General features: G+C 39.0%; 1 pseudogene; it reads left to right on the top strand.

Annotated features, from left to right (window-relative positions):
* Positions 1-12,804: 12,804 nt before the first annotated feature.
* Positions 12,805-13,180, top strand: LOC110223030 (large ribosomal subunit protein eL22 pseudogene; annotated as a pseudogene).
* The last annotated feature ends 212 nt before the right edge of the window (positions 13,181-13,392 follow it).

Here is a 13,392-nt window from a genome sequence, read left to right as displayed (position 1 = left end):
ACACTGGCAAGCAGGTACGTTTCCTAATCTGCAGCAATGCTTTCTAGATTCTTGCTGATAGTATTCTATGTATCATGTGAATCACCAGATTTGGGTAGCAGTCATCCAGTCTAGCACATTTTGGGAAGTTCTCCATCATATCTTGGATACATACCCTGGGTGTTTTGTTGCTGTCAACTGACAGACTGTGCCTCATTACTCTGCAGCAGTTACCCACCATCTCTGCTCAGCCCTGCCTGCAGGATCCCTTGCATGACAGTACTTGAATATCCATATCGTCATTCCTGAGACTCTAAGTCACTGTTTGCATTTCGGAGATTCCTCCCTCCTCTTCAAGAAAAGCTTCTGATTTGTATTTTGTTGTGGATTTTCTCCAAGTGTTGAGTGATCTTTCTTTCCTTTCTCCTCTGGTACTTTCTTCCATTTTCCAAACTTCCAACTGGGTTGTACCAGAGCCAGCTCATACCAGCTCATGAAAAATGATTAGCTTCAGAAATTGGCAAATGCTACAAATAAAAGCTTAGTTTATTATTTTTCTGATTTTTAAGACTTTAGAAAGAAATAGAGAGAAGCGTCAATAATACAGATTAAACTTAAAAAGTATGAGCCATAGTTTTTTTTTTTTGCAAGCTTGTTATTAAACATTTCCCATAATACCTCTCCTCCTGACCCAGGTCAGCATTCCCCTCTGCCTCTTCAGATCTTTTTTCTTCTTTCTTTTCCTACTGAAGAATTTCTTCAATTTCTTTAAGGAACACTTTATTATTCCCAACTACCTGGAAAGTAGAGAAGGGTTCTGTGAGTCCTTTTGCTTTCTCTTCTAGGAGGGAGACGAGTTTACACTTTGAATATCGAGAGCAGTCACTTGGCCACGTTTAAAATATAAGCTTCACATCCTATATTCAAGACATTACACAATTTGCCCAGCTCTCCATCCTTGCAGGAAGTGAAGCCCTCAACTTTTGTCAGGCTTATTACTATGCCAGTGGACTGGCCAATGACGGTCTATTCAATTTCTTTTTCTAAAATAGGTTCATTCAGGAGTGGAGAATCTGCAGGCTCGAGCCTTCTAAGTCCTTGATTGTGGCCTTTTGATTGAGTCCAAGTTTTACAGTTTATTAAGGGGATTTGTTCTGTGAAGTTTGGCTTTAGTCAAAGGGCCACACTTAAGGACCTATAGGGCCATATATGGCCTTGAGGTTGCAGGTTCCCCACCCCTGAGTCCTCTTCTGTTAAACTAGGCAGTTTACATTTTTGTAAGTATTCTTCCATTTCACTTAAATTGTTAAATTTGTTAGCATATAACTGGGCAAAATAACTCCTAAGAACTGCTTTAATTTCATCTTCATTAGTGGTCTACTCATCTTTTTCATTTTTGATACTAGTGATTTGGTTTTCTTCTCTCTTATTTTTTCTTCCCTCTTTTAAAAATCACATTAACCAGTGGATTATTTATGCTATTGTATTTTAATAAAACCAACTCTTAGTTTTATTTGTTAATTCAATTGTTTTCTTACATTTAATTTTATTAATCTCGCCTTTAATTTTTAGGATCTAAGGTCTTAACAGTCTTCAAGAAGACCTCAAATCACATAAATGCTTTGGAGGATTGTACTAGACAGTCTTTTTGGCAGATGTTGTGCTAAATGAAAAAAAATTCCAGTTTTCTCTCCCCCAACTCACCAAACTCCCCTCCGTGAGAGCTAAAAGAGAGGAATAATAGAAAATTTCTGTCCCCTTAAAGGGTCTCTACAGGGACTAAATAAAGACTCTTCTCCCCTATCCAGAGACTCAGAATTACCACCAAGTTAGCCAGGGGATCTTCTTTTTCCCAAGTAAATACACATTCATCATAGTTACAGAGTGACAGTTTTACTTTTCTTATGTTAGAACATGAAACATCTCTCAGCAATACCACCCCTTAGTTCCCTAGACCCTTCCACAGAAAGTGGTGTTCAAACCATTCCAAGGAAAGAGCCTGCCAGTTAAGGTGCGGTGTGAATTATTTCTCCAGGGTTTTCAGAATCTTCTAAAGGGGAATGGACTGAAGCCAAGGGTACTTTGTGCTGGGGGAAGCATGAAAGGGGGCCAGAGAGAGTCAGCTGGAATTATATCCAACAATAGTCCGTTCTTATCAGGTAAGTCTTCCTAGATACTGGATCTTAGAAAGCACTGAATCAGAGAACAGTTTTGCTTCCTGTCATGGCATTATCTTGTCACATATTTGGCTTCTGGGAAGTCAGACAGACACCTGACCTGGGCAGTCAGATGCATAAATAATGATGAAGCTGTTGATTGGCAGGGGGAAACTACTTGCTCTAGGTTGGAAGTGCCACTGAGCCATTTGGGGACGATTTCATGGCCACTTGGGTTAAGTAGGTGCTCTGACTAGCACAAAGAACCCAGTTCAGCAGGAATAGTTGCCTTATGCTTAGCAAGATTATAAGGCCTCGTGCCTAGTACAGCTTGGTGTCCCCACCAATGTTCTTATTGGAAATGGACTCTCCAACCTTTGCTATTCTTATAATGGCTTCAACCTGGTTACTTAGCATATGATATATCTGACAGGTGCTGACATGCCCCACAAACAACGGTGTGCAGTGGGAGATATCAGCAGAATTCCTCCATTGGTCCTAATCTGAAAGGGGAGCATCTTTGATGGTCCAGTACTATGCTTTCCAGCGGTCTCCAGACCCATGGCCATTGCTCAGGAATCAGTGAAGATGAAGATCTTCTCTGCCCCATTCCTCAAGGCTCTCATATGGCAGCCATGCAGCCTGAAGCGCAACCCCATCTGGAAGAATTGGCAGGACCCCCACTCCCTAGAGTCTGGCTTATTTCTGCATTAGTGGTTGCTGATGTTCACATGCATGGGCCTCTTTTGTAGCGGATGGAGCCATTAGTTAACCAGACAGAATCATGTTCCCCAGGAGCTGGGTCCTCACAGGTGGGGACCCATTAGGCTAGTAAAAGCATTCCAGGACCTGGAATGGAGGCCTTAGTTTCTGGCATAGTTGCCACCTATTTATCAAGGACAATAGCACCAGAGGACCCAGGCAAGAGTGATTTCTAGTGTGTCATTTCATTTTTAGCAAGGGAAGCTTCCGGTTCTTTTTGACTTTTGATCTTAGATCTGGGATCACCAAGCCCGTAATGGGTAATGCTGGACAAAGAATGATCATACGATCCTGCATTATCTGCTCAGTAGCAATGAGAACAGGTGAACAATAGCTTTAGAAATGCAGCACAGCGAAAGGTCACTTTGGCAAACTTGGAGCTTGGGCGTCCTGACAGTTGTTTATTATGGCTGAGGTTTGGTGCCTGCCAAAGGCTCCGTTCATTCTGGTCTTTATGAATAGAGACCTCCAAAAACATAGACCTGGCAAGACCATAAGGATCAAAGGAGAGAGGCTTCTGGCCAGCCGGCTTTACATCTTCTGGGTGGGAACTTGTTTTTAACTCCACTTGAAAGAAGTGGGTTTGAGAGAGACTTGGTAAATGGAGCCATAGGGATAGCCCGGGTTGGGGACTGAGGCTTCTCTGAGACCTAAAGAGCTGACTAAATCCCTGAGCAATGCATTAGCTGCTCCTAAAATGCCTCCCTCTCCTCACACAAGACAGATGGAAGGTCTCCCCATCTCAACTCATGGAACTTGATGTACACTTTCTATGTGAATTTTTCATGGTCTAATTTGTGTCCTGTGTGTGCACATAACCTGTCAGTTTAAGCTCCTTGAAGCCACAGGACCAAGTCCTACCCATCTTTGTATCCTACTTGGCATCTAGGACAGTGTGGAGAAGTACCAAGATGGGACAGCTAGGTGGCGCCATAGTGCACAGAGTGCTGGGCCTGGAGTCAGGAAGACTCATCTTCATGAGTTCAAATCCAGCCTCAGACACTTCCTAGCTGTGTGAACCTGGCAAGTCACTTAACCCTGTTTGCCTCAGTTTCCTCATCTGCAAAATAAGCTGGAGAAGGAATTGGCAAACCCCTTCAGTATCTCTGTCAAGAAAACTCCAAATGGTGTCATGGAGAGTCAGACACACCCGAATGGTGACTTAACAACAACAAAAAAGATGAGGAAACTACCAAGGCAGGTTGGCATCTTCACTGCAACTTCTAGCCTTAGTTTCCCAGAACATTGAGACGCTGTGACTTGCCAAGGGTCACAAGAGGTAGGATATGCCAGAGGTGAGACCTGAACAAAAGTCTTCCTGGTTCTAATGCTAGCTCCTTAACCATAAATTATGCAACCCTATCTCCTGCAGTATACTTTTTGGGTGTGTAATATTTATTGAAGAAAAAGTGCATCTGTATGCCAAGGGGGTCAAAGACAGAAAAAGTCTTATAAGACCAAAACATTCATTGCAGCTCTTTTTTTTGTGATGGCAAAGAAGTGAAACAAAGGGATTGGATTATGGTTGAACAAATTGTAGTAAATAAATGTGATGCAATGACAAACATGAGGAATTCAGATAAACCTGGGAAGATTTATGTGCACATCTGTTCATTCATGGAAAAGCAGTGAAGAAAGCAAACCAATGAAATAAAATACTGAGCAACTACAATAACATAGAATAAAAGAATAGCAAAAGGCAGCTGAACTCAGATTAGATACAATAACCAATTGGTTCCAGAGAAGCAATGATTATTCACACTTGTCTCCTCTCTGTAGAAGTATGGGGTCCACTAATGTGGAATATTTCCTAACATGTAAGATAAATTTTGTTTGTTGGAATTTCTTGGTTTCTTTCTTTGTTTGTTTGTTTCAAGATAAGTTCAGCTGGAGAGGTTATTAGGAAATGAAAGTATTGAAAAGAAAAACAAAAGATGTTAATAAAACTTAGAAAGGATGAATACATGTCAGGTAAGAAAGGACTAGACAAACCAAAATGTCAAGAATCCATATTACTTTTTGCTTCAGTAATTTCTAATTAAAATCTCACTAAAATGGCACCAAAGCATACAGATATCTGGCTGGGAAGTCCCCCACCCTCACCTTCCCTCCCTTGTTAAAAAGAATAAGCCACATTCCTTATAGTGTAGTTCATTTGCAAGTTTGCTTTTATCATCTCTCTTGTATAAAATAATAAGTCAGTGTTAATGACTATGGAAGATCTCTCTATTTAAGGACAGGAGTAGTTGGGGCAATAGGATGAACATGGAACCTCCCTGAAATGATAAGTCATTGATAAACTGATGACACTTTGCCCACTTCCCCCAGGTAACTGGGCAGAATGGAGCAACGTGATGTTGAGGGCAGCACAAATGGTGCAGTGATCGACCCCCTTGCTCAAGCAGACATAGCTATATGTGTAAAATCATTCTGCACATACTTCTATTTATTGATTCTTTTTCTGGATACAGATAGCATCTTCCTTCATAGGTCCTTTGTAATTAATTTGGATCTTTATAATAGTCAAAATGACTTAGTCATTCAAAGTTGTTCTGAAAACAATCTTGCTGTTACTGTGTACAATGTTCTCTTGGTTCTGCTCATTTCAGTCTTCATTATTTTGTGCAAATCTACACATTTTTAGAAGCTTTAGTGAGCTCCTCAATCCTTGCAGTGCAGTAGTATTCCATCACAATCTTACACCACAACTTGTTCAGCTGTTCCCTAATTGAGTGGCACCCCTGACATTTCCAGTTCTTTGCCATCACAAAGAAAGCTCCTATAAATATTGTAGGACATGAAGGTTATTTTCCTTTTCCCCCAATCATCTTTGGAAATATACATGGTAGTGGTATTTTTGGGTCAAAGAGTATAGGCCGTTTAATAATTCTCCGGGATAATTCTAAATTACTTGCCAAAATGGTTGGGCAAATTTGTTCTTAGAAGATGTTTGCACTTTAATATTTTTAATAAATGGTTTCAAAACCCACTGAAACTCTTTTATTGGAAAAAGATTAGAAAATTGTGTTTTTAAAAGAATGTAAATAGGAGAGGGTTTTCCCCTCCCAGGTAATGCATTTACCTTATAGCAATAAAAGCCAATAAAAAACATCTTGTTAATTGTGATGCCTCCAGATGGAGCCCATGAAATAACTAAGATTCAAGAGCAGAATGAAGAATCCTTCCTTGAGTGACATATATGTAAACTCAGTGAAAAATTCTGCTGACAAAGAGACACATAAATAGTGATATGTTAGAGCAAGCCCCACCTGGCTTGGAGGACTGATCGTCAAATTTTCTACGTGAGCATTTACACTTTGGAAATTGACACCACTACAAATCAGGGTTTGATTTATTGTTTTCTTGATTGTCTAGAATTAAGAAAGTGATGGATAAAATGTTAATAGAGCAAATTAACTGTACATTTTTACCAGGTGAGCTGCTTGTTATGTACCAGCACTGCTGGATCCAGCACATGACTGAGTCATGTAGATTTATTTGTGGAAACAGATGGAAATTCAGGACCCAGACAATGCCACCAGAAACTACTGAAGGGCTATACTTAATTAAGCCTGGATTTAATGATAAATGGAGATTTGGAAATGAAACAAACAAATGAAAATGTTACATCTCTCCAGGCTGGAAAAATTGAGCATATACCAAATACTCACCAATGTATAACTTGCTCTATCTCAGAGGCTTGCTATATTTCGTGGATTGAAATTTACAAATCATCACATTGCACATACTACACTTGACATATCCAGGAGAACTCAGTCCATAAACTATATTGGATTGGGTGCATTATCAGAGTCTCAGCTTTTGCCCACAATCACCAAGACCTAACAATGATGCATAGAGCTTAGCAAAATTTTGAATAGATGTCACCATCCCAAGTACTCATAATCTCATAGTGATATGGAGCAAGACATTTTCCCAAGTATAGAAAGCTGACTGAGGAGATCTGAGACACAGAGGCATAGGTTAAAGTGCTTGTTGGGTAAGGTACAATGCCTGATCATTTTTTTCAAGATCAATTGATTGTTATTAGGGAAAACAGAAATTTACTACCCATATTTCAACAAAAACTTGTCCATAGTTGGTGGATGTGATTGAGAAATGAATATTCTGATTTAGTAAGCTTAGCTAGTGATGCTTTTTTTCATTTGCATTTACCTTTCTCTGTGGGATATCTTTTTCAGCTTTGACAACCATTAAAACCAAGGGTTGAAATCAACTTAACTTCGAACCAGACAATACAATAGCTGCGTGGTCAACAAAGATGAATGAAGCTTGTTCAATCTCATTACTCTCACTAAATGCCTTTGATGCTGTCTGTGCTAGCCCTGAACTGAAGATGCTTTTTAATAAGCCTACAGAGAATGAACCTTAATACAAATATTTTATTTAGCTACAATAATAGCAGAAAAGCTCCTTGTCTCAAGACTATTTCTATTTGAACCCTATTGGAAAAGATGACAGGAACCAGTTGTTTTAGTCATGTCTGACTCTTTGTGACCCCATTTGGGGTTTTCTTGGCAAAGATACTGAAACACTTTGCCATTTCTTTCTCCAGCTCATTTTACAGATAAGGAAACTGAGGCAAACAGGGTTAAGTGACTTGCTTAGGGTCATATAACTAGTAAGTGTCTGAGGCCAGATTTGACTCCAGGGCAGGCACTCTATCTGCTGTACCATCTAATGCCCCTGTGGAAGAATAGCATGTTTCTACATAGGATACTGTAAGACTGTTGCAGTTACATAAAACTGCTTTGTGAGCACCAGCAGAACACCTTTCCCTAGGACTATTAAATTCATAGAATAGTGTTAAATTTGCATTTGTACAGCAGAGAAGTGCTTATCAAAGCCTTGAGAGTGAATGAGACTGCTGAGGAAAAAGCAGTGGAAAGAGAAGAGAAAGAGGTCAGGTGGTATACTAAGAAGAACATGGAAATGGAATCAGGGGATGTGGGTCTGAATTCTGGTTCTGTTACTTATTACCTTTATTGCCCATCATTTAACCCCTCTAGCCTCAGTTTACTCATGGTCAAATGACAGTGTTGGATTAGATGATATCTAGAGTCCTTTCCAGCTGTGAATCTATGATTCTAAGCTCAATCTATAATATCCAGTCTTCCAGCTGTGAATCTATGATTCTAAGCTCAATCTGTGATATCCAGAGTCCTTTCCAGCTGTGAATCTATGATTCTAAGCTAACTCAGCACAGAATAAGAAAGAGTAATCAGAGTGACTTCAGGAGCACTAGGTGAAAGAAATATTACAGAAAGGAAAGGTGCATATCAGAGGCATTCCGAGAAATATTAAACAACCATCTCTTTGGGAAAAAATGTAAGCACCTCACAAGCTTTTAAGTTTCATCTACATTAGTGACATTTTCTTAAGTTAACAATAAAAGCAATAAATTAAGCCAAGATTTGTAGTTTCTGCCAATCTCTAAGGTGTAAATGTTTGCACTGAAAATCTCAGCATCAACTCTTGGGAGTCCATTTGAATTAGCTCCAAGACACCTCCAGAAGACCATCTCCAAAAGGGCTGAGGATGGGGTGAGCAGACTAAGTATAAGTCTACTGCATCTGAGAGGTCATTGGTGATCCCTTTCAAAGGGACCACTTGCAAGAGAGTAGAGGTGACAGGAGCCTGAATGTTTGTCAGTGTGAATTAATAGAAAGGAATGATGGCCATGAGCGCACATTATTTTTTTTCTAGAAGTTCAGAAGTGAAGAGGAGGAGAGGTATAAGGTGATTACAATGAGATCTTGTGGGGTGAAAGTGAGTTTTCTTTATGCCAGGAGAAACTTGAGCATATTTTAGGCAGTGGAGAAGTAGCTATCAGTGAGGGAAAGGTTGAATATGAGTGATAAAGGGAATGCTGGATTAAGCAAAGTCCTTACGGAGGCAGAAAGGGATGGCAATATGGGCACAAGTGGAAGGGGTGATTTTGGCAAGAAAGAAAGGCACCTCATCTTCTGAGGAAAGAAGGAAAAGGATTACTATGTTGCAGAATGTGGTCTGGAGTTACTCAACCCTCCCTTCACAATGACAGATTGGGGATTCACAGCTTGGTCATGACATCTTCCTTCAGGGTGCTATGACATTCCCAGATGGACCTGACTCATGCCAGTCCTTTGGTAGATTAGGTTCAACACTGAACTCCCACCCTTACAATGTCATGCAATGAAGTCCACAAATTTCAGAATTTACATTTTATCTTGATCTTAGAAAAAAGCCCACAGTGACTGATTAAGTAAATGATAATATAACTTAATCATTTTGAGAAGAGACTATTCTAAAAAATATCTTCAGGGCTTAGCAACTAGTAAGTGCTTAAAAAATAACTTATGTGCATACAGCATTTCCTTTACAACAACACTGTGAAACAGGTAGTTTCAGTATTGTTTTCTCCATTTTACAGATGAAGAAATTGATGCATTGAGTGATTAAGTGATTTGCCCTTGGAAATGCAACTAGGTAGCATCCTACTTTTGTAACTTACTGAATGATAAACAATGGAAATCTATATGCTTTAACTTTAAAGTAGTGGCCCTACATGTCATTCATTACATTTATCTCAAGTGCTATTTAATGTTGTCTTCATTTACAAAATTGTCATCATTATATATGTATGTGCGCATGTAGGTGTATGTGCAACACTGCTACCCTGGTCCCCACTGCCTGGAAGACCAGGTATCTTACATTTCACTCCTCCCCTAGGATTATCTAGTAGAAGGGAGTCTACCACTTCTTGCAGCTGTTTTATAGTCAATTTCCTCAGATGAGAAGACCTCAAACCATGGGTGTACTAGCATGCTGAGCCTTCCATCTGCTGGGCTAATTGTATTTCCTGAGTGAAGGCTGCTTGGGGCCAGGTTTGGTTTCATCCACTTTCCTTCTATCCCAACCCCTTCCATCTATATTAATATAAAGTATCTTCCACCTCCTGCTGCCTGTTGCCAGCCCAATCTCCTAACTCAGATATGGAGAACTCCTAGTGCAGAGGAGAACAACCCTTCCTTCAGCTTCAGGCCTCCTGTCCTTTGAATGTAGAAGAGTGGCACCCTGCCTTCAACGATGAACATCCCCACATCTGATCATACACTTTACATCCCAGTGACTCTGAAATCCTGTAGATCATCATCTAAAACCCCACTCCACACTCCTATCATTCCCATCTCCCTAAAATCTCCCACCCCAAAGCTTCCTCCTAACTCTACTCTGTCCTTCCATTATGCCCTCTGGAATGCCTGTTCCATAGGAAACACACTTTCCTTCATCTTAAAGCTATTCTTGCATTCCTTCCACCTACTACTTTCCTCTGATGAAACATCCTTCCTGGCCATCCTTTCCAGTACTGGCTGCATTTTGACTCTCTTTCCTCTGATTATTAGGAGAGGTGGAGGATTTGGAATACTCCTTGCTCCCCAGTGCCACTTCCAGGTACTCCTCCTTCCTCATTCTCTCAGCAATTTCTCTTCCCTCGAGATTCATGCTATTCATATCTAGCACCTAATCAAAATTCTGGTAGTGATTGTTTATTCCCTTCCTTCCTTAATGAGTTCAGTATTTGGCTTGCAAATTTTCTCTCCTCCCCAAGTCCTGCCCTCATACTAGGGTGATTTCAACATACATTTTGATTCTCCCTCAAGTACCCTAACCACTTAGTTCCTCAAATTACTCTCCTTCCATGGGTTATTCCTTCAGCCTTCTTTAGCCACACACAAAGACGGTCATACCCTTGACCTAGCCATCACTCACAAATGTACCACCATTATGTTCAAGAATTCTGAAATCACCTTAGCTGATGATAATTGATTGTTTTTTCACCTCTCCCCCAGATTTCTCTTACATAACCCTCCTCTTATATTCACCATGACCCCCAATCACTTGACTCCTCATTTATCTGCCTAGTACTAATCACTCTCTCCTCTTCTCCCCATCTTGAATCCTTGGAGAGCCAATTCAACTCTACACTGTCCTCCTCTTTTGAATCCCTATCCCCCTTATCATATCACTGATTATGCTCAGTCAAGTCTCAGCCTCGAATCACTCTCAACATTTGTTACCTCCATGACTACACATGTGATGCAAAAAAAAAAAACCATGGAGAAAATCACACAACTAGTGTGACTGGGTACCCTACAAATTTATGTTATACAACCTCAAATGAACTTTATCTACTGCCTGGCAATCCTATTATACCTCCTTTATCAACTCACTATCCCATACTCCACAGCAACTCTTCCAAGCCTTTTCATCCTTCCTTAAACCTCCCATATTGGTAATATATAGAAATCCTGATTATTTGCAGTTTATTTATATCCTACAACTTTGCTGAAGTTAATTGTTTCAACTAGGTTTTTAGTTGATCTTCTAGAGTTCTCTAAGTATACCATCATATCATCTGCAAAGAGCAATAGTTTTGTTTCCTCATTTCCTATTTTTTAAAATTTCTTCAATTTCTTTTTCTTGTCTTTTCATTGTAATTAACAATTCTAGTACAATATTGAATAATAGTGGTGGTAATGGACCTCCTGGGTTCACAGCTGATTTTATTGGGAAGGCTTCAAGTCTATTCTCATTAGAGATAAGGCTTATTCATGGTTTTAGACAGATAGCACTTGTCATTTTAAGAAAGGTTCCATTGATTACTCTGATTTCTAGTGTTTTTAATAGGAATGAGTGTTGTATTTTATCAGAGATTTTTTCTGCATCTATTGATCTGATATGATTTTTGTTCTGTTTGCTATTGATATGGTCAATTATGCTGACAGTTTTCTTACTATTGAATTAGCCTTGTATTCCTGGTATTAATCTCACCTGGTCTTAGTGTATGATCTTTGAGATACATTTCTGTAATTTCCTTACTAGTACATTATTTAAAATTTTTTCATTGACCTGTAGTTTTTCCCCCTCTGTTTTCGCTCTTCCTCATTCGGCATTAGCACCATATTTGTGTGGTAAAAGGAATTTGGTAGGACTTCTTTACCTATTTTTTTCAAATAGTTTGTATAATATTGGGATTAATTTTTCATTAAATGTTGAGTAGAATTGATTGTAAATTCTTCTGGTCTTGAGAATTCTTTTCTTAGGGAGATTGTTGAGAGCGTGTTCAATTTCCTTTTCTAAGATAGGATTATTTAAGTATTCCCTTTCACCTTCAGTTAATCTGGGCAGTTTATATTTTTGTATATATTCAGACATTTCACTAAGATTGTCAGTTTTACTGGCATATAATTAGGCAAAATTATTTTTTTAAAAAAATTATTGTATTCTTAATTTATGAAATAAGCATTTTCACAACATAGTATAATAAAAAGATAGGTATACATGAAACTACAATCTGTTATGCACAACTTTCTATTCTTTTCAAATATACAATGAAGTTATCATATAAACTTATTTTTTTCCTTTTTTTCTCTCCCTCCCAGTAGAGATGGCTATCATTGGACACAAATAGGAATACATAAATATGTATATAAAAAATTATTCTATATATACTTCTAGTTATCAATTCTTTTTCTGGATGAAGATAACATCTTTCTTCATATGTACTTTATAGTTAATTTGGGCATTTATCAAAGACTAAATAACTTATTCACTCAAAGTCATTCTTAAGACAATATTACTGTTATTGTATACAATGTTCTCTTGGTTCTGCTCATTTTGCTCTTCATTATTTCATGCAAGTCTTTCCATGTTTTTCTAAGCTCTTTGAGCTCATCATTTTTATAGCACAGTAGTATCCCATCACAATCATATATCACAACCTGTTCACCCATTCCCCAATTGACGGGCATCCCTGCAATTTCCAGTTCCTTTCCACCATAAAGAGAGCTAATATAAACATTTTAGAACATATAGGTTTGCCCTTTTTGGCTCCACAATAGCCATGGCACCTGTGAAGAAATCTGTGATGAAGGGCAGCAAAAAAAGAAGCAAGTCCTTAAGTTTACCCTGAATTGGGCCCATCCTGTGGAAGATGGGATTATGAATGCAGCTAATTTAGAGCAATTTTTACAAGAACGAATCAAAGTGAATAGAAGGCTGGCAACCTCGGTGGCGGAGTCGTAACCATTGAGAGAAGCAAGAGTAAGATCACCGTGACGTCAGAGGTGCCATTTTCTAAAAGGTATGTGAAGTACCTGACAAAGAAATACTTAAAGAAGAACAGTCTTTGGGATTGGCTGCGGATGGTGGCCACAAGCAAAGAGAGTTATGAATTATGGTACTTCCAGATTAACCAGGATGAAGAGGAGGAGGATTAAACCCTCTTGAGTCTGCAAATGTTTTGTATATGATCTTGAATAAAACTTGAACCAAAAACAGAACACACAGGTTCTTTCCCTTTTTTCCTAATCATCTTTGGAAGTAGATCAAGTATTGGTATTGCTGGGTCAAAGGGTATATGTAGCTTAATAACTCTTTGGGCAGAATTCCAGATGGTTCTCCAAAATGGTTGGATAAGTTCACAGTTCCA

This window comes from Phascolarctos cinereus, unplaced genomic scaffold (genome assembly GCF_003287225.1).
Source record: "Phascolarctos cinereus isolate Bilbo 61053 unplaced genomic scaffold, phaCin_HiC Scaffold_9;HRSCAF=440, whole genome shotgun sequence".
Classification (NCBI taxonomy): Eukaryota; Metazoa; Chordata; class Mammalia; order Diprotodontia; family Phascolarctidae; genus Phascolarctos; species Phascolarctos cinereus.
Note: the sequence above shows the minus strand (reverse complement) of the source record. Positions and strands in the feature narration are given on the sequence as shown.